At 39.4% G+C, this 23,131-nt stretch overlaps 1 protein-coding gene across 16 annotated transcripts in view; it reads left to right on the top strand.

Moving 5' to 3' along the window:
* THRB (thyroid hormone receptor beta) overlaps nt 1-23,131 on the top strand; it is a 377,031-nt gene that overhangs the window by 143,422 nt on the left and 210,478 nt on the right. For all 16 annotated transcript variants that reach the window (XM_082686715.1, XM_082686716.1, XM_082686722.1 and 13 more), the window contains one exon: nt 15,926-15,997. The gene's annotated coding sequence lies outside the window, so the exon portion shown is untranslated. The remainder of the gene's footprint in view (nt 1-15,925; nt 15,998-23,131) is intronic.

Raw genomic sequence — 23,131 nt, 5'->3', positions numbered from 1 at the left:
CCTCAGCAGTAGTCATAGCTTGGAGGTGCTTGAGTAACAAGCAATAGAAGAATGCCCCTTTTCACATCCCTCTGGAAGTTGGGGTGCAGCCACTGAATGGGTGGTTAAAAGGGCACCATTTCTGAAGCACTAAAGCTTTCTGAGATCTCTGGTGTCTTCTCGAGGCCTTTACATCAGCTTTTCTTCTCTGGGGAGCCCGCAAGTAGTCTTCGAGGGGGTCCATAAGCCTTGGCAGGACTGCATGTAGGACTGTAGATGCAGGCAAGAACAACGTTCTGGAATTAAATCCAAGCAGCAACAACCACAGAGATGCCATGTTAGGCTCAAAAAGGGATGTATGACCCCCAACAAAGATCAGGGACTCACCTCCTATCAGTACCACTGAGGACTGCTGTCGTCTCCAGCATCTGACCACAGTGCCACGCTGGCGCTCTTTCAGGCACCTGAGGAGGGGAGTGGGGCCTTGACTAACCTTAGCTTGGAAAGACCATATGAGTGGAAGAGGCCTGAGCTTAAATCTTACTTCTCACCAACTTGCCTTGGCACCTTGGGAAACCTTATTTGGTCACATGGAGCTTCAGTTTTCTCATCTTAAAAATGGGCCTCACTGGGGCACCTGGGTGGCTCAGTGGGTTAAGCCTCTGCCTTCAGCTCAGGTCATGATCTCAGGGTCCTGGGATAGAGCCCCACATTAGGCTCTCTGCTCAGCAGGGAGCCTGCTCCCCACCCCTCTCTCTTTCAGCCTGCCTCTCTGCCTTCTTGTGATCTCTGTCTGTTAAATAAATAAATAAATCTTTAAAAAAAAAATGGGCCTCATTATACCTCAGTCTTCTGGTCGAAGGTGCTAAAATAGTGTGCTACTAAAAACCTTGGTCTTAGAGAAGCAGGCCAGCAGCCTTGGCACCTACGTGTTAGAAATATAGAATAACAGGTTCCACTCAGACATCTTGAGTCAGAATCTGAATTTTAACAGGATCCCCACATAGTCTAGATTAACTAGTATTTAAATTATTGCTTAAAATAAGGCTTTTGACACGTGTCTGAGTGTAAAGATGGATTAACTTTCAAGTTCTGGTTTCCTTTTTGCCATATTCCCAGTTTTCTGATTAGCTAACCGGCATTGTCTACAGTCAAAAGAGCATTTTATTTCCAAAAGGTGCCATTTAGAGAATGATTTGCTTGCAGGTTGCAAAAATGTACTAGCAAATGCAGTATATTCTAAACAAACCCTCTGAACAAACTTGCCCCAGGGGACAAAGGACATTCACCTTGCAGTATGTTAGAGGGTTGTCCTAAAGTGGGAGGGACTGGGAAACAGGTCTTGGGAAGCCCTGCAGATCATAGATTCCTGGGACAGATGTCCTCAGAGTTCTGTCTTCAAGCCAAGTATCAAATGCAAACAAATAAATTATGAGAAACACCATCATTCTCCTCACCCCAGAAAGCAGCAATGCCAGTCACAAAACTCAAGTTTAGGAGCTTTCAGAAAAGACTCCTGTCTACATCATAATCGCTGAGATTATTGAAGCTCCCCCAGATCCCCAAGCTTCCTCTGGAATGGGGCTGTGCGTGTGTGTGTGTGTGTGTGTGTGTGTATCTTGTACATATCCTTTCTCCCTCCCGTTGAATGCACTGAGCCTCGCCTCCCAGTTGACCACACCCCAGATGGCCCTACTCTCTGATAGGGCTGGAGAAGAATCCCAAAGTGGAAAAAATGGTGTTTCTGTACCATTAAATCTCTGTTCCCCACCTTGCTGTCTTTTTTTGCCCTCCCTCTTAAATGCTTCAGCACACATTTCCTAAGAACAAGGCCAGTTTCCTGCATAATCACAACATAGTCTTTAAACCTAGGAAATCCAACAATGACATGATCCTATCAATCAACATTCCATCACGCTTTGCTGATTGTCCAATAATATTCTTTTATTTTTTTAAGATTTTATTTATTTATTTGACAGACCCAGATCACAAGTAGGCAGAAAGGCAGACAGAGAGAGAGAGAGGAGGAAGCAGGCTCCCCGCCGGGCAGAAAGCCAGATGTGCGGCTTCATTCCAGGACCCTGGGATCATGACCTGAGCCAAAGGCAGAGGCTTTAACCCACTGAGCCACCCGGGTGCTCCCAATAATATTCTTGATAGCAATTTTTTTTCCCAATTAGGGCTCATTCCGTAGTATCATGCTGAATGCAGTTGTCTCTATTCTGAACCAGTTCCTTGCCTTTGTTTCCTGACCTTGACAGTTTAGGAGGGTACAGGTCAGTTCTGCTTGGATTTCTGATGTTTCCTCAATGTTGGATTCAGGTAGTAAGTTTTTGGAAGGAAGGAATATCACAGTAGTGATCTTGGGTCCTTTTCGGTGCATTGTATCAGGAATCATGATGTTGGTTTATTCCGCTATTGGTAATGATAGTTTTGGGATCACTTGGATAAGGTGCTAATACCTTGAAACTGTAAAAATACCATTTTCCTTCTCAAATGTTCGCCTACTAATGTTAGCATCCAGTGATGGTTTTCCAACTTCATCATTCCTTCTGTATTTATTAGTGGGCATTGAACTCTGAAGAGCTTTCACTTTTCTCCTGTTTATTGATCCATGGATTTATTTATAGCAGTATGGACTTAAAGAGAAATCCCTGACCCTTAGATCTTGAGCCTTCTGTGATCTTCCCCGACCAAGAATCACTGAGAACCACCCAGAGCTTCCAGGGAGTGGGTTTGGAGCTTCCTAGGGTGGGGACATGGGAGGGTAGGTGAGCGTGGAAATCTTCACAGCCATAGAGAATTTTTACTCTTATTCCCAAACCAAAGCCTTTTGGCTTCCTTTTACTCACAGGTTGACACTGTCATCCTGTCTTCGAGATCAGACACCCAGACAGATCCCATCATTATGGGCCAAATGTAGTAGTAAAAGTTTTAGTCTAAATGCTGGACGATGTTCCAAAGTGTTGAAGAAGTTTATTTTCCCATTATAAACTAGAAAACACGATGGGTAAATCCTAGTAACTCTTTATGATTCACGTGTTTTTCCAAAGTAAACATGTTTCTATCCAATTTGTGACAGCATCCGAAGTTCCTTTATAACTCTCTGCTTAGAAACTTGGAGAAACTTGGAGGCCATCTCCTAGGTGCTGTGCCTGTCCATATTACTAAGAAATTGTCTAAAAAATTTAGTAACGTTTAGCAGGGGATTGTGGTAGCTTCATTACCAAAGTCTCAGTATTTATAATTTGCTACATGGACCAGCTTTGTTAGATTGTGCTTTATTTAAATTAAGAATTTTTTTAAATGAACTTCTTAAGTGGCTTGCAAGTAGCAAGGTTGTATAGTGGGGTTCTCATTTCCTTTTTTCCAATATAGAATTACCTGTCAAATATATAAATTCAGAAATAAATGATTAAACATTATCCTGTCCTCTTCCCCTCTACATCTGCCAGTGCAACAGTGAGCCTTTCCTGGTAGACCATACTGACAGGCATGGTTCAGGAAAGTGACAAAGTAACCAGAAACCACATGAAAAATGGAGATGCTTCAGCATCTGTTAAATAATTGTTAAGATAATTGTGACTACCCTGTGGTCGTAGCTTGAATACGGCAGCTTCATTTCTTTGGACTGCCTTCATTTTCTTTTCAAAGCACTATAGAGACTACTCTCTTGCTCACTTTTGCCTATGGCCAGCTGGACAAAAGGACTGGGGATTTATGCCGAGGGAATTCATGAACATGTGTGATGTTCACATTAACTGTGCAGGCTTTCAGCTGGGCCAACTAAAGCTTTAATGTAATTTATAAAGTAGAGCTTTAAATTAGTCCTTACAGCCCATGTGAAAAATATACATATATAAGAAAAAGAGTTTTCTTTAAAACATGGTCTTCCTTCATGCAGATATGTCCGGAGGCTAAGAAGCCATGTTTCATTTCTACTTTGCCTGAGATTCAGTGGTCTATCCAGTCTTCCTTTAGTGTGAAGCTAGAAATTTAACTCCCAAAATTGTCATTAGAGAGAAAATGGACAAAGTTTCCAGATGTTTATGAATCAGTGCATGAATAAAATAGAATTTATAAAGAAAATGCATCATTACTTTTTTTTAACAATGGCTTTTATTTACCTAGTTGTAAAAGCAATCCCTGCCTTTGGTGGAAACTTTGAACAACAAGAAAATAATAAAGACATTTAATATTCATCCTTGATTTCACTAGGCACTGTTTGTACTTCCTTGTAACACTGTGGAGTGTTTCTATGAATCTTTCTCTATGCATATATAATATTTACCCTTATGCTTACAAAATGGTTGTATTCATATTTTGTGTATGTAGTTTTTTGAGCTGCTTTTATATTTAACATGTTATTATGAGTATTTCTCATGTTGTGGTTTGTAAGTACTAGTCTCAATGGCTGCACAAGTACTTTTTAAAGTATTCCCCCCAGTTTGGAACTTGCAGGCCGCTTCTGATTTCATACTACTAAGACAAATACTTCTGTAGACATCGGTGCCTGAAAATCGTAGTCTGTATTTTTTGGTTATTTCCCTGGAAGGCATCCATGCTTTCTTAGAGCTAAAGTAGAAACAAAGCGTAGGATCCATTTCCTAGAAAAGAAGTGATCCATTCCAGCCCTGTTAAATTCCTTGTCATTTGTGACTCTTTTTCGCGAAAGGAATGACCAGTCAAGTTCACATCCCTCTTTGGCCCACAACCTTGTCCTCACAAGGACAGCATTACCAAATTGTACCATAGGGGTTGGCCCAAACCATGTTTTCCTTTCTTTGGGTGTGGAAAATAAGCCAGGATGGCACTTGCCCAACAGTGATCCAAGAATCTTTTGTAGAGAAAGTTATGTTCAAGAAAACAGAGTTTTAAAATGCAAGTTTTATTAAGGTGAACTTTGTTCCTGCATCAGAAGGATTGTTTATTCTGACATGCCCAGACGCGTTCCTCCCAATGTGTTTGCTAGCTCTTCTTTAGACACAGTCTCAATGACCTGAGAAGGACTTTACACCCTGAAGAGAGAGATAAAGGAAACTCAAGACCATGAACTCCTTTATCACAGCAATGCACATAGATGCTCACACCATTCTTCACTGTCAATTGCAGAACTCTTTGTTCCTCTTTCAAAAAGTGTCTTTGTGTTTCTCAGAATGAGCTGGCTCTGTCTCTCCCAGCTGTCGGAAATGCAAAAGAACTTCATGGAAAGCAAGAGTATATGTAGTCCCTGTAAGGTTAGAGGTGAGCTTCTGTCACTTCGTCCCAGTTGCCATCTGCTCTCATGTACCCTGGTGCCGCAGCCATTGTTACGGTGGTGGGACAGGAAGTGTCTCTTACAGGTTATTGAGCTTCCTGTTCCCAGAGAAGCACAACCCAGCCCCGTTGGAGGATCTTTTCTCTCCTGGCTTTGCTCCGACTGATTTACGATGTGACTTTGAAAGCATTAAGGACTTTTTCTGGAAAAGATCATGACAACTTATAAAGATATGTACACTGGGCGCCTGGGTGGCTCAGTGGGTTAAGCCGCTGCCTTCGGCTCAGGTCATGATCTCAGGGTGCTGGGATCGAGTCCCGCATCAGGCTCTCTGCTCAGCGGGGAGCCTGCTTCCCTCTCTCTCACTCTCTGCCTGCCTCTCTGCCTACTTGTGATCTCTCTCTGTCAAATAAATAAATAAAACCTTTAAAAAAAAAAAAGGAAATCTTCTATTCTGATTATGGATTTGCTTGCTCTTTTTTTTTTTTTTTTTTTAGTTTTAGCAATGTTGGCTTTATATATTTTGAGACTTTGTTATGAGATGTGTTGTTCATATTTTAAATTGTTGTCTCCCTATGGATTGATTTTTTATCATTATGCAATATCCCTTTGTATCTCTAACAATATCACTTATCATTTGAGCAACATTTAACTAGGGCTTTTTTTTTTCATCTAGTACATGTGTATTACTTACAATGTTTATTCTATTTGTATTTTGTGCAAGTACTGATATATTGGGGTTATAACCTATGACACTATTCTTGACTTTTTATTTACCCCCAGCTGTTTAGTGTTTCTTTTCCTTTCCCTTGTTTCCTTTTTTTTAATTAATGAAGTACTTTGTCTCAACTGGCTTTTTAGTCATATATTCTTTATTTTTTTATTTTTTAGTGCTTAACTAGAATTTATAAATTGTTTTATTAATTTATTAGTATACAATATAAAGTGTGACTACTTTCCAGAAAATGTAGGGGCCTTAGATCATTTCAATTCCATTTACCCCCTCACCTTTTGTGTTATTATTGCTTTTAGTTCAATTTTACATACATTTTTAAACTATAAGAAATTACAATTATTGTTTTAAAGAGTTAATATTTATTTATATTTGCTGCATATTTACTTTTTTAAAAAAATTTTAGTTTTTTTTTTCAGTGTTCCAGCATTCATTGTTTATGCACCACACCCAGTGCTCCATGCAATATGTACCCTCCTTAATACCCACCAGCAGGCTCACCCAACCCCCCACCCTCTCCCCTCCAAAACCCTCAGTTTGTTTCTCAGAGTCCACAGTCTCTCTTGGTTTGTCTCCCCCTCCGATTTCCCCCCAACTCACTTACTATTTTTATTGCTCATCATTCCTTCCTGTATTACTAAACTTCCATCTGAATTTTTTTTTTCCTTCTACCTAATTTTTTTTCTTTTTTTTTTTTTTAGTGTTGGTCTGCTGGTGGAAAATTCTCTTAGGATTGCTTATCTCAAAAAGTCTTCATTTTGCCTTCATTTTTAAATAACTTTATTCAAGTCCAATTGATATAAAACAAACTGAGTATATATAAAATATATAATTTGGTAGATGATGACATATGTATACACTGTCAAAACATCACTACAGTCAATATAATGAACATATTCATTATCACCAAAAGTTTCCTTATGCCCCATTTTGATCCTCCAGATGCAGAACATAACTTTGAGGGCATTTGCAACAAGCTCATCTTTTCCTGGGCCTCAGCATTGAGTTCAGCATATAATACTTAAAAAAAAAAAAAAAAGAAAAGAAAAGAAAAGAAAGTCTTCCAACTTCCTAGGCCAGTATAATAATAAAAATAACAGCTAATGCATATCATGTTTCTATGTGCCAGGAACAGTTCTAAGCACGTCACGTATTTTAGTACTTGATTTATTGGATTTACTCTTCATCACAACTTTATGAATTGGGTATTATCATCAGGCCCATTTTACTACTGAGGAAGTGAGGTAGATACTAGAAGGTATCTCAGGGAATGATCGAATATGTGTATCCTTTGGCCTGGTGAAAACCTTCTACCTGGAGATCCACCAATGTTTCAGTACTGAGCACAGATGTTATTTTTAATCTGTTAGTTTATTTTTATTGAGAAAAATTTGGGGAATATTTATAGGTATACAGAGTAAAATATAAATCACTAATAATCCAACCACCTAAAGATTACAACTTCTGGCAATTAATTGCATCCTTTGAGTCTTTTGCCATTATAGATAATACCATTATAGATAATACTTTGTTAGCTTTCTATAAAGTCATAATCATTTTTTAAGGCAAATTCTGAGAAGTAGAAATGCTGAATAAAAGAACACAAAAAATGTGAAGCTTTTAATGCATTCACTAATGTTTTACTAGTTAAATGGGTGAAGAGGTAGGGGAGAGTACACAGTAAGCAAATGAATATCAAGGTGAATGAATGTCAGAGACGTCACAAAGAAGAAAGAATATTTGAATCCCAGAGTAGAGGCAAGAAAGCCTCCAAACGATCTCTGATATGATTATTTTGTATAGTTATTTTTTCCTTTGGAAAGAGAAAATGGATTTTAATTATTTCTCATACATAGCTTTCTTTTGGCAGATACCATTGGATTTAAAGATATATAGCCTCTCTCTCTCTCTCTCTCTCTCCTTGTTTGTTATTACGGTTAATTCTGTTGCTCCATTTACAGTTGTGTTCCCTCAATCGAAAGAATCATTACAAAGTTCATTCTGGTATAGAATCTGGACTGACAGCCTCAATGCCCAGCTTCTGCGTTTGCTCCTTCACGGGTAGCGGTTTCCCTGCCATGCTTTGTTTGGAGATCCTCCGGGGGTGGTTCTCTGGAGTGATGAATGCCATCTTTGTTTAAGGGGGCAGGAGGGAGAATAATCTAATTCTACCAAAGAGAGACAACAGTAAACCGATCCTGTGTTTCCATTGCTGCTGGAAAAAGAACAGTAAATGACAGCAAAATTGAATAGCTTGATACTTGCACAGTATAAATTACCCAGCGGAAGAGATGTGTCGAGAAGGAGAGTGAGGATTTGATCTCTGCCTTTCAGTTTGCAGTCATTGTCAACCACGAAGTACAAAAGTTGGCCCGGCAAACCTCGGCTTCATCCAGGATGCCAGGGAGAGAGCCAAGAGATTTTTTTTCCCCTGTGGTTGCTCAGGATTGGTCTTTTGTGAATATGTTTACATCGGTGAATGAAGTTAGAGTGCTTTAGTCATTTTGCTACAGTAATGGCTTTCAGACTGTGGACTGTGCCCTATTAGAGGGTAATGAAATCCATTTAGCAGCAGGTCATTACTAACTTTTCCTTAATGAAATAGTATATACAATAGAATAAAAGAAGATAAAGTTGAATGGAATAAAAAATGTCCAAGTGCAACACACAAGTAAGAATATTATTTAGTAGAACTTTTGTTTTATTTAGATATATACACACACATCTATATGTAAGTACTTGTGTTGCAGATTGAAACATACTTTTTATTGTGTGTCATGGTCAAATAATTACTGCCAGGAATTTTTTATATTTAGAGATTCCCCCCCACCCCAGAATTATTTTTGTATATAGACAATTTTCCATAAGTTGCTTGGAATTGAACAGATCAGACTTTGGGGGTTTGGGGTTGAGGTGAGGAAAGAAAGTTTTCATATTGACATGGACAGTAATTATCTTCTTGCTGACCAAAATTCCAAGTAGAAAAAGGGTAGACGGTTTCTCCTTTGCCGTCCTGCCTGCTGTTCACTTGCCGTGCAGTCAATAGACTTCTATCTCCTTTTAAAAAAGAAGTGAAACAAAACAAAATCAACCAACAACAAAAACTCCAAGTAGAAAAAAAGTAGGCTTATCTGAATCTGTCTTTATTATGGTCCTATGTAGAAAGTAACGCTGATAATGACACCCCTTTTCAAGTGTCAGCTAGAAAACACCCCAAGGGGAGAAAACCACCATAGTGCCTTTCAAATACCAAACCCAAGGTCACCAGACTGACAAGAGGATTGTTTATGGTAATACTGTACACCTACTTGCCTGTGATTAGGGTTAAGAATTTACCATGAAGTTACTAGTAGTTGATGGTAATAATGTTTTAATTTCAAATTTTTATGATGATAATTTCATAATAAAATAAGTTTTCATGGATCCAAGGTTTTTTTTCCCCCTAATTCATCTTTATTTAAATCTGTGTTAATTGCCTTGAGTTAACATTAAGTAGACCCATGAACTTGGGTAAGATCCAGTTAGTGGCCCAACTGTATATAAGTAAGTTTCCCAAATGTGGGAAATATGCATATAAATATGTGTACACAGATCATATCAGTACATAGTATGTTTTGCCAAATATATCCATTCACTGGTACTTCATCTGTATGAAACTAAAGAATAGTCAATACAATAAATAAAAATAGTTGCTCTAGAACAAGGCAGTGGTTGCCCGGGGTGCTATTAGAGAAAGATTTGGAGATGGTGTTTATACTCAGTAATAAATAAATGTTGCATTTGATTAGTGATACCTGTGATGAACATGGGCAGTATCTTGTATGAATGGATTGCTTTTCTCTGTGTTATAGGGGAGGGAAAGGAATAGCAGACAGCTCTAGCCCAGAGTTAAACCTTTTAGCATCTCTCCTTCTCATTTTATTTCTGTTCACATTCATCTGGATTATTTGTTTAGATAGTACCTTATAAATGTTTGTCCGTTTCCTCCTTCCATTATCACTGCCACTCTTACATTTTTGATCTTCATTAAAAGAAGTATTTATAGAGTTCTAGATTGTGTTCCTTCTGCTGGTGCTTACAGTTTTGATAGGAGCAGGGGTCATGGGCTCCCCTGAAAGCCATGTGAAAGCTAGGTACCATCTCTCAGAAAACCAAATACTTACACAAACACCTGCCAGTTTGTTCAGAAGGGTTGTGAACTCTCTGAGGTCTGTACTTAGTTAAAAACCCTTAGTCTAGTTGTCACCCTTCAATCTACATCTCTCCAGTCTCTATCAGAGTAACGTTCCTAATGCGCAATTTGGATCGTGTAACTCTCTGCTCAGAACCATCTTATTTCCTGCTGTCTTCGGAACAGAAGTCCAGTCTGACTGGAATCCAGACTCCTTCACGCTCTCCCTTTTATGGCCCCATTATCCTCTCCACACCCCTGCCTCCTCCTCCCAAATACACAACCTTCTAAGGAGAACCAGTACACCTGCTATTTCTCACAATACTGCCTGCACTTTGTTTCCACAGTTGCTGCTACCTGAACATCCTCTCCCTCACTTTTTTTTTTTTATCTATTAAGGCCCTTTCTAACCTTTAAGCACAGTCTGAGTCTAGTATTCTCAGATATAGCCCTCAGCTACTGAGTAAGCACTCTGCACTGAGTAACACTTTGTATAGTGTCTTGCACATTGTGGTGATGAATTTCCCCTTTGCCATCAGATCCTTCCCTTGCATTACTGAGAGCCTTGCTCCTGTGGGTTGTGCTGGTCTGGTCCCTGAGTCCACCTGGCCTCCATTTGGGTTCAAGCCCTGGGAAGCCCAGAGGGAAATGGAAGACTGAAGGAAAAGAGAAGTCAGGGTATTTCTTCTCCACACTCCCTGCTTCACACAATATCTTAGATAAAGACCATGTCTCTCCTCTAGGGCTTCGGCTCCAATGAGAGAGGCCCTTCGAGCTTCTGCTGGGTGACCTTGGCCCCAGGACCCCAGTACTGATACTCTTTTTTTCCCTGTAGCTCAAGGATTTGCTGCAATTTTTCAGCTCCTCGATGCCTCATTCTCCCGTTGGCCTTTCCATCTTTCCCTTCACCTGCATGATGAATTTCCTACATTGTAGCCCTTCTGTTTAAATGCCAAGACCAACTTGTATTTTCCCAGTTGAACCTTGAGTGAGACAGCTCATTTGGTGGATATTTGCTGGATTCTATTACCTAATTTTAAACCATCTTCTAGGTGGCTAGGTGAGCATTCTTTTTTTTTTTTTAGTGAACCAGATGTATGTCCTCTATCAGTTATCTAGTACATAGTAGCATTTAATAGGGTTACTTGGGGGTAGTAACAATTTATCTCAAAACTCAATAATTAGACAAAACTGGTGTTTATAAGTTCAAGAGTCTCAGGGTTGGTGGGGTGGATTTTCAACCTCCTTCCTATGTGTCAGCTGTGGGTCAGCTGGGTGGCTCTGCTCCTCTTGCCCAGCTGTCGTACTTACACGGCCTGACTAGTCTAGGCTGATCCAGGATAGCCTTGGCAGAGACCACTGACGTGAGTCAACTTCATTCCATGTTTCTCAACCGTGACAGGCTAGTTGAGGCATCTTCTCATAGCAATCACAGAGAAGCAAGAAAAAACATAAGCACAGCAAGAACTTTTTCAGACTTCTACAAACAGCATACCTGCTAATATTCCATTGGCCAAAGCAAGGCACATGACTAAAACCAGAATCAAAGGGGACAGTAAACTAGATTTTACTAAAGAGGCTGTTCTTTAGTGCAAAGTTACATGACCAAACAGTAGGTACAGGGAGGGATGAAGAATGTAGACCATAATGCAATATAGTCTGCCTCGGACTTTGGAACTGAGTCGAAAGAGATAGATAAGTAGATGACAGATGACATTATTATTTTTTTTTTTTGCCATATTAACCCTTTTAAAACAACTTTGTAATAAAATACACATGGTGTATTTGCTCGTTTGTTGGGTACATTTGTACATAGTTACTGACTAAAAAAGAAATTGACCAAGTAAAGAGCCATTTATAAATAACGTATTAATAAACCAAGTTAAAAGAACTTTATTTATCCTTTAACCTTCAATTTGCATTAATTAGGAACAGTCACGGGAAATTGTGCCAACTTCACCTCAGGTCAGATGGCTCAACAAAATGAACTGTTTCATGCCTAGAAATAAATATATTCCAAATATAAATACGAATCGGTTACAAAACAGATTCTTTTGAAAGCACAAAATAACCACACTGTTAATATATTTGTGCCCCAATTAAAAATGTGTAAATAGCACACATTCTAGGCTAAAGCTGGCCCAGGGAGTGATCCTCATTTTTGCTTTGGATCTCATGTAAACACAACTGCGCAGACTCCTTTGAGCCATGAGCAAATCCATGGCCCCAGCTTTCTAAAGAGAAGAAGAATTAAAAATGGGCATGTTTGAGTTGGAAGGGTCTGGGGCTTGACCTTGCTACTTGAAATTTCCTTCTTCGCTAAGGAATCACTTTGAATTTCTCTGGTTGAAGTACTCTAATTTGGTTTGATCTTGGTTTGAGGCACACATTGAAAGAGATACCGTCTGTTGGGTTTATGGCAAAACTAAGAAGCATCTTCAGTCTCACTGTTTTTCAATTTCCCCTCTGAAGTTTTATCTTAAAACCTGGGCCTGTTCTTAGTGACTAAGAACGAGGCCCATGACATCTTACTACTGAGATGAGATTGCTAGCTGGCCTCTTCTTTACTGTTTGGCTTTGGGCAAAAATGTTACATCCTCCTGTTCCTCTCCTTGGCTCATCTGAAAAATGATTGTATGACCATTGTGAGGTCTAAACTAAATAAAAACATTAGCACACCCCAGCCCACAAAATGTTCTTAATATAGGTTATGTATAAAATGTATATTATTATGAATCATTATGTGAGAATTTTTAGATTGTTTTCACTGAGTCAGGTTCACATGCATTCTTCAAAATACAAATCAGACTTCTACCCTCAAAAAATAAATGGGGTCCAGTATTTTCATACAAAAGGCACAGTTAGTTTTTAAATATCGATGTCAAGGATAGTGATGTATAGTTATTTATACTCCCCATAAAACCACAAAGACAGTTACAAACACTAGCTTCTTCCTGGGCTTGTCCATTTATTCTTTGAGAACGCTTTTAGAATAGGCTTCCTAAAAATGTCTTGGTCTTCAGCCTCGTGCTATCAGATTCTCTGATGTTCTAGAAAACAGTGAGGTGATGTTGATGGCTGGAGGTTTAAAGTCTGTTACAAGAGCAGTGGGCAGAGACCGATAAAAGCAGACAAATACAACTCCAAAGTCTTCCATCGTGTTGTTTTTAAAAGGGAGGAAAACGAATAAAAACAAATCTGTTTTTCCTTTTAACACCCTGAGTGTCCCTTCTGCCTGGAGTACGGAGTAAGAGAGCCACTGTGAAAACAAGACACAACAGCATCCTGAGGACCTCAGAGTCCATCACAGCGGAAACTCACACATCCGCACATGCCTGTGCACACCCACACACACCCAACAATCACTTTAATGATATAACAAGGGCTTTTATGGTGCTATAATGTTGGGTGTTGAGTGAAAAGACAATGACTGAGCATACGTTCATCCAACATGGCAGCTGCAAGGAATGCGACAGACCAATATGGTTAGTTCTCACACAGACGACGTTGAGTCAAAATGGAGAACATTAGATACCCATCCAGAGACTCATGTCGTAGAGACCAATTTGAAATACACAAACACCATTCATTGTCCTGGATGCACATATTGTATATAAATGTAAAAAAAAAAAAAAAAGGTGGACTAGAAAAAGACAAACGAATTCATGGTCTAGCCAAAGAGCAGAGTTGTCAAGATTACACCTATGCGGGGCACCTGGGTGGCTCAGTGGTTAAGCCTCTGCCTTCAGCTCAGGTCATGATCTCAGGGTCCTGGGATCGAGTCCTGCATCGGGATCTCTGCTCGGCGGGGAGCCTGCTTCCTCCTCTCTCTCTCTCTCTGCCTGCCTCTCTGCCTACTTGTGATCTCTGTCTGTCAAATAAATAAAATATTTTTTTTAAAAAGGAGAGATTACACCTATTCTCTCTATTTTTTAATTTAAAAAAAAGGCAGTTATGACAAAATTTACCCATGGTCCCCCCAAGGTAGCAGGAATGCCGACATCAGCTCTGCTAACCTCTGTCTTTCTGAGTTCTAAGTTCCCCACAACAACCACAAGAATTGCGGGACTATAGTTAACTGAAAAGCAACTTCTCTTTACACAGATACTCCAAGTGGTCCTCTGCTGAACAGGAAGTTGCCCCCGTGCATTTGGCTCTCTCTTTTATCTGTTTACATGGGCGAGCTGTATCTCCAGCATAATCACACTGAATACAATCTAGACAGCTCCATAGTTCCAAGCCTGGCTATATCCCCTGATGAACACCTGTCATTTCACCACAGGTGAGGGATGCTACTGCTGGTTGAGACTGATCCTAGGAAACGTCCTCTGAGGCCAGCCATACCATCATTAGCACAAAATCTCCACACTGTTTAAGATTTTTTTTAAAAATATATTAAAGCTCTTTATTTCCATAATATGCAAACTAGGAATGTGGAATTAGAAAAGAAACTTTCAGCAATATTCATAATAATAATAATCAAGGAAAGAAGGACCAACAGGTGCAAAAACAGAATGAGAAAAAGAAATTTGCATAATCTCAAAGCCTCTCTGTACAGAATACTTCTTAATTACAAATTTTAAAAAGACAACTATGTAATGAAGAAGTTTTCCAGATATCAACTTAATCAAATTATTGAATTTGTCATCACCAGTAAAAAAACAAATCAATTTATGATGTCACCTGATAGAATGCAATAAAAACATCATTTTTATAATATCCCTCTCAAAAACATATTCTTTGCCTAATTATGAAAAAGACTAAGTCAATTTGAGTGACATTCTGTATGTGCTATTACTGCTCTGTAATCTTGATAAGAATTTTTGAGGGTACGAAATTCAAGGAAAGACAGAGGAATACTTCTAGATTAAAGGCTAGGATGATGAGGTAGTTGGGTAGAACAGATGAGCCAGAATTGTATCTTTTTGCTATTGGAAGAATATGAACAAGGTTTCTGGGCCAGGAATCTATGGGAGTTATTTATATGATTCCTGAAACTCTTCTATAAGCTTCAATAGTTTCAGAAAGAAGTATTAAAAACATGCAGACCTGTTTAGATGGTCCTACTGCACATAATAAAAATGCAACTCAGGGTATCTGGGTGGCTCAGTCAGTTAAGTGTCTGACTCTTGATATCAGCTTAGGTCTTGATCTCAGGGTTATGAGTTCAAACCCTGTGTTGGGATGGAGACTACTTTAAAAAATTAATGAATTAATTAAAAAACTAAAAAAAATGAAACTCTATCAAATTGGATGCAAACTGTTTTGCCTCCTATCCAGAGAGAGGAATCCACTGACAACATGCTTATAAGTGTGACATCAAGCTACTATCTGAGTTTTTAAACACCTCCTCTTATTTTTTGCACTTTCTTCTTATGAACGGGTAAGAACCAGTTAATAGACTGGCATGGGTGTCCATAGGCCACAGTTTTACACTGTTTAAGATTTACATTTGCCTTATAACCGTCTTCCCCAAATTCCCGCATCTTGCCCACAGCAAAGTAGATCTTTGGGATCCACAAACGTTGTCCTAGGCCTATAATGTCTTATTTACACTTCTGTGTTCAAGTTCCTTTCTCTGAAACCATCACCCCTCTGGAATGAGATTTTTATCTCAGTCTATTTGCATTTATTCAGAATCAGAGACCGCTCTGAAACCAGACCCTATTTAAACATAGAAAAAAGAGCAGTTGTAGATTAAATAAATGTTGGGGAACTTAAAAAAAGAAATGAAAAACAAAAACAAAACACTTCTATTTACCTTCTTGTGTTTCCCTTTTTCCAGATCTGCGGTTTCCCTCCTGTTGGCCGTCCTGTGAGGGTGCCAGCTTCTGCACGTGATTTAATGGATCAGAAGGTCAGATACCAGGCTTGACTTGGCTGTTTGCAGATTCATGATCTTTGTGATTAATTGTCACTTTTTAGCACAAGGGGAATTACCTGCTAATTTGTGGCATTGCTGCTCTTGTTATTTAACATAGTTTTGACATCTGCAGACATTCCGGAGGAATATAAAACATTAAATGGGCTGGAAAAACATAATGGAGAAAAGGAAGTCTGCAAGAATTAATTTGGGGTGAGAAAGGTAATAATTGAACAATGAGAGAGAGGAGCTGTATTTCACTTGTTATGTGGGGAAGTTGTGCTCAAGGAACACTGAGCAGCCCTCTCCAACTGCATTTTCCTTGTGTGCTTAAAAAAAAAAAAAAAAAAGGTGTCAGGAGTTGCTAATCGGTGGGTTATGGGTTAGAGCCAGTGGGATAGGGCTCGGCACCTGCGCAGCGCCCATTCCCTTGTTTCCTGGGCAAGCCCTCAATTCTCCCTCTGGTCCCCAGATGTTTGGTAATGTCAAGCAGCCTGTTTGGAAGGCGAGGTTATAATTTGGAACCCAGTTTGTTTACATTATTATAACAACAGTTTCAGTTTGTCTCTGCAGCAAAGATTATGTCAGCACTTTTCTTTCTGTGTTTATTATTTTTAGCAGTTTTAAAGCTAACCGTGAAAAATGGCTTTCTGGCTGTCAGGTGACGTTCAGGCTGGGCCAGGGTCTGGTGGAGTCTATAGAAATGCTCCCGGGCTGTGAGAGTGGGTCTTTTGAATGCTGTCTTTGTGCCTCCCCTTGCCCAGGGCCTCTGGCTTATTGTCTGGGCGCCTCAGTTGGGGTGATGCTATCTGATGGTAACCACGGCTAGTATTACAGTGCTCAGTGCCCAGGCCCTCCCTGGGGGCCCCCAGTCTGGCTGCCTCTGTCTCCCAGCCCTCCCTCAAGGGAACTATTCAAAGCTCTCATATCAGAAAGCACTATTTGCAATTTATAGAATGTTCGAGGGAAAAGTATCAGTAAGGATCACCTGGGCCTGCAGGTCTCTAACATTTTTTTTTTTTTTTAACAAAAAACGTTCTCCCAAATGAAATCTCCCAGAGAACCCCAATTTGCAAGACACAGAAAAGTACAGCTGTTCTGTTTGAAGGGGAGGAGGGTTGCCACAAAGCCCACCCTTCAGCCTCCTCTTCACCCATTCCAATCAAATCGACTCCTCAGGTCCCCCTTATCGCTCCCAGGAAACCTCCCGACTCCTCAGGATCTTATAAGGCGACCCCTTCCACTTACAGATAAGGAAACTAAGAGGTGATTTTTAACAGGCTTCAAACATGAGACATTAGACACTAAGCCACAGAAGAGTGCACCGTGTACTAATCCATTTTCATACAGCTCTACAAAAGACAAAACTCATCTATGATGATAGAAATCAAAATAGTGGTTACCTTGAGAAAAAGACAGGAGTGCCTGGGAAGGGGCATAAGGGAATCTTCTGGAGCGATCAAAATGCAGAACTTTATAGAAGTGCAGGCTACACAGCATTTGTCAAAACCCCTCTGTGCCTTGTACTATCTATAAAGTATACCTCCATCAAAATATAAAAACAAAGAGGGAAAATAAGGCAACAGATAAATGAATTAGGCAGTGGATACATAGAAATACTTATGAGCTTCCTTAAATATTGAAAATACTAATGAACTTCCTTAGAGTCATGTGGATTATTTAGTGAGTGGGCTCTAAGATGATTAGGCAGTTTTGGAGGACAGGAGACTGCTCCTTTTCAGGAATTTTTTTGTTCAATAATCACCAAAGCCAGGACAGGGGAAAAGTTCTCAGAGAATACAATACCAGACAGTGGGACCACAGACTGCCTTTTGGGATCTTCTAGACTGTGATGTGGCTGAAGGTGATATGTGGGCAGTCACATCGTGGAAATCTTGAGCACAGTACTTGGTGAGTGAATTGATTTCACATGTACCGTCAATGTATCAATAATGTTCCAGAAAGACTTCAGAACTTGTGAATCCTTTGCTCCCTCATCCCAATGTTTTTCCATCACCTATGAAATGCAGGATTCTCTTTCCCATACATTAGTGGAGTGGAACTTCTGGTGACAGAGATTGGGATTTGGGCCTCCAGAGACACCTGTGGAATAGGTCTATTCCACGTTTGGTCTTTCTGCTTTGGGCATGTGTGTCAAGGACTCTCAAACGATTGGCTTTGTACCTGTACCTTTGCTGTAGGCACTTTGACCCTTAAAAAAATACTTTCTTTTCCCCGAAATACTTTGCACCAACCCTACTTAAATTTTTTTATTTGTATGTTTTAGAATTCCGGCAGTAACAGGAAAGGTAATTGTTTGGGTTGAAGTGCAGCTAAGGACATGGGCTGGCCCGAGGGACCCAGCAGCCAACTCTGCATTTAGAGCCTGATGAGAACACTAAGCAGGCAGAAGGAAGGGAAATAGTTCAGTCTGGTTTCTTTTTTAGTATTCATTTTTAATGATTTTAAGGTTTTTTAAATTTAAATTCCATTTAATTAACATATACTTTATTATTAGTTTCAGAAGTAGAATTTAGTGATTCATCAGCTACATACATGCAATACTCGCGCTCATTCCATCACCTGTCATCCTAAATGTCCATCACCCAGTTACGCCATCCCCCACCTACTACCCTTCCAGCAAACCTCAGTCTGTTTCCCACAGTTAAGAGCATCTTAAGGTTTGCCTCCCTCTCTGTTTTCATATTATTTTATTTTTCCTTCCCTTGTCCTATGTTCACCTGTTTTGTTTCTTAAATTCCACATACCAGAGAGCCTGGATGGCTCAGTCGGTTGGTCAGCTGCCTCCAGTTCAGGACATGAACCCAGAATCCTGGAATGGAGCCCCGTGTCAGGCTTCTTGGTTCTCTCTCTCCCTCTGCACCATCCCACACAAACCCCCATCATAATAAATAAATAAATAAATAAATAAATAAATAAATCTTTTTTTAAAAATTCCAAAAATGAGTGAAATCATATGGTATTTGTCTTATAGTCAGTGAAAGTGTATTGGGAGGCAAGAAGGGCAGAGGGAAAGGGGCTTCCAGAGCCTGACGTGGAGCTCAATCTCAGGACTCTGAGATCATGACCTGAGCCAAAGTCAAGAGTCCAACTTTTAACTGACTGAGCCACTCAGGTGCCTCAGAAAATGTTTTTGAAAAGGATATGATGACACTGTTCAGAAGGGTAAGAGAGGGTCAGGTGAAGCTGGCACAAGAAGCATTTGAAGATGCTCAAATGTTCCAGCCTTTGAGGCTATGCAGACAAACTCTCTACTACTTGAGTGATTTCCCAGCAAAGAGCCAAGGCCTACTTAACTCACAAGGCTGATTCACATTAACAAAAATTTAGTTCACTAATGAAGCCATGGCAAAAAAGAACCATCCATAAAAAATAACATTTTAAATAACCAGAATTTATTTTAACCCACACATTCCATGCTTTGCACATATAAATTTCCTAATTGAATCAAATTTGACTGAGCAAGGTTTTTATTTAACCAATTTAATTTAATGTTCATAAGAGCAGAAATGAACTTACATGATCTAAGTGTTTGGGGAGAATGTGCTCTCTTTTTTTGCAATTTTATGCCCATTTGAAAGGAACTGTTTCTTCATATCATTAAGAGTTAACTTGTCTAAATGGAAAATAGAAGACAGAAGGTGTGTGTCTTCTCCATCCCAGTGATTGGGGGAAAGTGATTCTCCTGGAGCCAACATTCTGAATATGCATGCATGCATGTACGTATGCATTTATCTACAGGTCAAGTGATCTTAGGACAATGCAACATGTGTGTAGTCAGATTCTATTAATTCATGAGAATGAGGGTAAAATATTAATAATTGAAGTCCAATCTATTGATTTTTTTTTCCCATTGACTTCTAAAAATCAGCAACCTGAAACTTCAAACTAATTCAGCTCCTTATAAGGACTGTTAACTGGGACAATATCCTGATTTGAGTTTTACTCCCCTTTCCTTCCTTAACTATTTTTCCTACTGGTGCCATTGGGATAATAACTGAAAAACAGAATGAAAGAAAAGTAACAGTTTAATGTGCATATTAATAATGATAATAATAATGATGATGATGATTATTATTATTATTATGGGTTCCCAGACAAGATAATTGAGGGTAAAATGAACAGAAACAATGCCTAAAGACATAATTGTCACAGGGGCAGGGCTAGACTTGAACTTAGGTCTTTCTATCTGTAAACCTCATCTTAAGAAGAGAGGCAATGGCTCAAAACTAATCAAAATATTATATTAACTGGAGCGGAGAAATAGCTACATTGGTGGAGAAAGTAAGCTACTGTCTGGAGGCTGCCCATAACAGAAAACCATAAATAATAGTGACAAACACTCAAAAGTATTTTTCTTTCCACAGCAGCAGGGAGTAGTTCTGTAATCATCAGGGACTCGGGTGCCTTCTATCTTTCTGTATTTCTATCCTTCATACATGACTTTATCCTTAAGGTTACCTCTTGATTGAATATGGCTGCTGGAGCTCTAGCCCTCACATATGAATTCCAGGCAGCAGAAAAGTTGGAAAGAGGAAAGTGAAAGGCACCCATCAATAGCTATGTTTTTTCTCTTTAGGAGTCATTACCAGAACTCCCACCCCACCCCACAACTTTTACCTATATTCTACAATTCTTAAGTATAAAGGAAGCTGGAAAATATAGTTGGGTACTTTGCTACCCAGAAGTAAAGTAAAATTTGATTATAAAAATATATCATGGAGGCACCTAGCAGACCAAGTCACAGATAGGCAAATATGAGAAGCTTTTCAGTTCCAGAGAAGAATGATCGGGGTTCTTTAGAGGAAATGATCTTGTAGCCAACTCCATGATGGATGAAAGTGGGAGCCATAAAAAGTAGCTTTGAGGGGTACCTGGGTAGCTCAGTTGGTTAAGCATCTGACTCTTGATTTCTGGCTCAGGTAATGATCTCAGGGTCATGAGATGGAGCCCCACATCAGCCTAGTGTAGAACCTGCTTAAGATTTGCTCTCTCCTGTCCCTCTGCCCTTCCCTTCACCCTCTCTAAAAAAAAAAAAAAAAAAAAAAAAAGGCTTTGAGGACTTCAGTTTGTGGTGATAAGCTTCTTATTAGTAAGGTTGCATTAGGGACAGGAGAGAAGAGAAGGATGTGATAGAATTTATGAAGAGTGAACTGACCAAAGAGAATATATTCATGATTGTATGGTTCAAAACTGTGTTTCAGCAAATACACACAACATGTGTGTGGGGGCTGTATATATGTGTATACATTATTTATGTGTATGTATATTCAAATGCATATATAGGAATGGCAACTCAGGAAAGACATTCAGCTGAGCTTCTAAGAAACAGATCTGGATAAAAAAAAGTTACGTAGTATTTGTCTATATAGAATTTTGGCTGGGGATTTATGATGCATCCTCTTGGCAATGGATAAATAATACACGCATGCAAACAGAAATGAATAGATGTATGCACACATACGACATAAACATAAACTTTTCTAAGGCTCCATAACACCAATAACGAAGATCTTCAAACTTTGGCATCCCTAAGAAAAGAAAAAGGAAAAATAAAAAGGGGCTAAGCAATAGCTTAGAAAGGGATTTGTAAAAATAACTAAGAAGTTATCTAAGAAGCCGAGCTAGAGAAAGTAGGAAAGTCAGGACGAGGAAGGAAACCAGTTTTTCTTTCAACTCTTCTTTCTTCCTTCTCACCTCCCTCCCCCCACGCTTCACCCCCACTTCCTTCTTTCCTTAACTTTCAGAGGAACAGAATCTTTGGTAACTATATTTTCATAGACTTTTCATTACAAGCTCCCAAATAAGAATTTAGCCTCCAGGTTGTCATCACATCCCTTTTGTTAAACCAGAACACAGCAGATAACATCTTGCCACTTTGTAGATGATAAAATCAGAGCACATCTGTGGCTCTGGTAGGGTGGAACCAGAGCTTCACGGCATAGCTCTTTGGGAACTCCATTGTGTCCATGTACACCCACAAATGCCACATCCCTCGTGTATGTAATCCACGGGGCTGAGCAGAAATGACCGAGTCTCTCAGTACAACTCTCTTGATCCTCTGTGTTTGACACCTTGACTATAAAACAAAAATAATATTTCATTTTAGCTTTTAGAATCACCTACCACCGAATAAGCGTAACTTGATTTTCTGATTTTAACCCTCTTTGATTGCATTTTATAAAGCTCACATGTACCCTGTTTTACCCATCAAATGTTGGAGAAGAACAAGTTTTGTTGGGCACAGGCTACCTGCTACTCAAGGTGTCTTCTCAGGAAGGCTGCTGAGGCAGAAAGTTGTAATTTCTGCTGTCACATCCTGGAAGATGCCTCTCATTAAAAAGTAAATGTCAGGGTGTCTGGCTGGCTCAGTCAGTGGAGCATGTCACTCTTGATCTCAGGGCCATGAGTTCAAACACCACATTGGGTGTATTTAGAGATTACTTAAATAAATACATAAATCTTTAAAAAAAAACTTTTTAAATAAAAAATAAATGAAACTTGGGATGCCTGGGTGGCTCAGTTGGTTAGGTGGCTGCCTTTGGCTCAGGTCATCCTGGGATTGAGTCCCACATCAGGCTCCTTGCTCGGCAGAGAGCTTGCTTCTCCCTCTGCTTCTGACTGCCACTCTGTCTGCCTGTGCGCTCGCTCGCTCTCTCTCTCTAACAAATAAATAAATAAAATCTTTTAAAAGTAAATAAATAAATAAATGAAACTCAAAAGTGAATGCCTATACATTTACATAGTAAAAATACAAAAATACACAAGGGAACAGTTCACATCCACTGTGAAATCATGGCTACCTTGGCAAGACAAGGGAGGGGAGGAAAGAAAGGGAGATAGGTCATTATTGTTTTCTTCTGTTCCGTTTCTTATAAAAAGAGATAAAGGAAATAGAGCGAATGTGAATGGGCATCTGTAATATTGTTTTATATACCACTTGGTGCATGCAGTGTTTCATAATTTAAAAAAAATTTAAGCAAATTTAAGTCCTTCACATAGACAAAGTGATTGGAGCACTCCATATTCTTTATTCCATCCTAACTATCTACTTACAACCACATATCATCCTTCTGTGTCTTTGCATATGTGACTTCTCTCTGCCTC

The sequence above is a fragment of the Mustela nivalis genome (genome assembly GCF_964662115.1).
Source record: "Mustela nivalis genome assembly, chromosome: 1".
Taxonomy (NCBI): domain Eukaryota; kingdom Metazoa; phylum Chordata; class Mammalia; order Carnivora; family Mustelidae; genus Mustela; species Mustela nivalis.
Note: the sequence above shows the minus strand (reverse complement) of the source record. Positions and strands in the feature narration are given on the sequence as shown.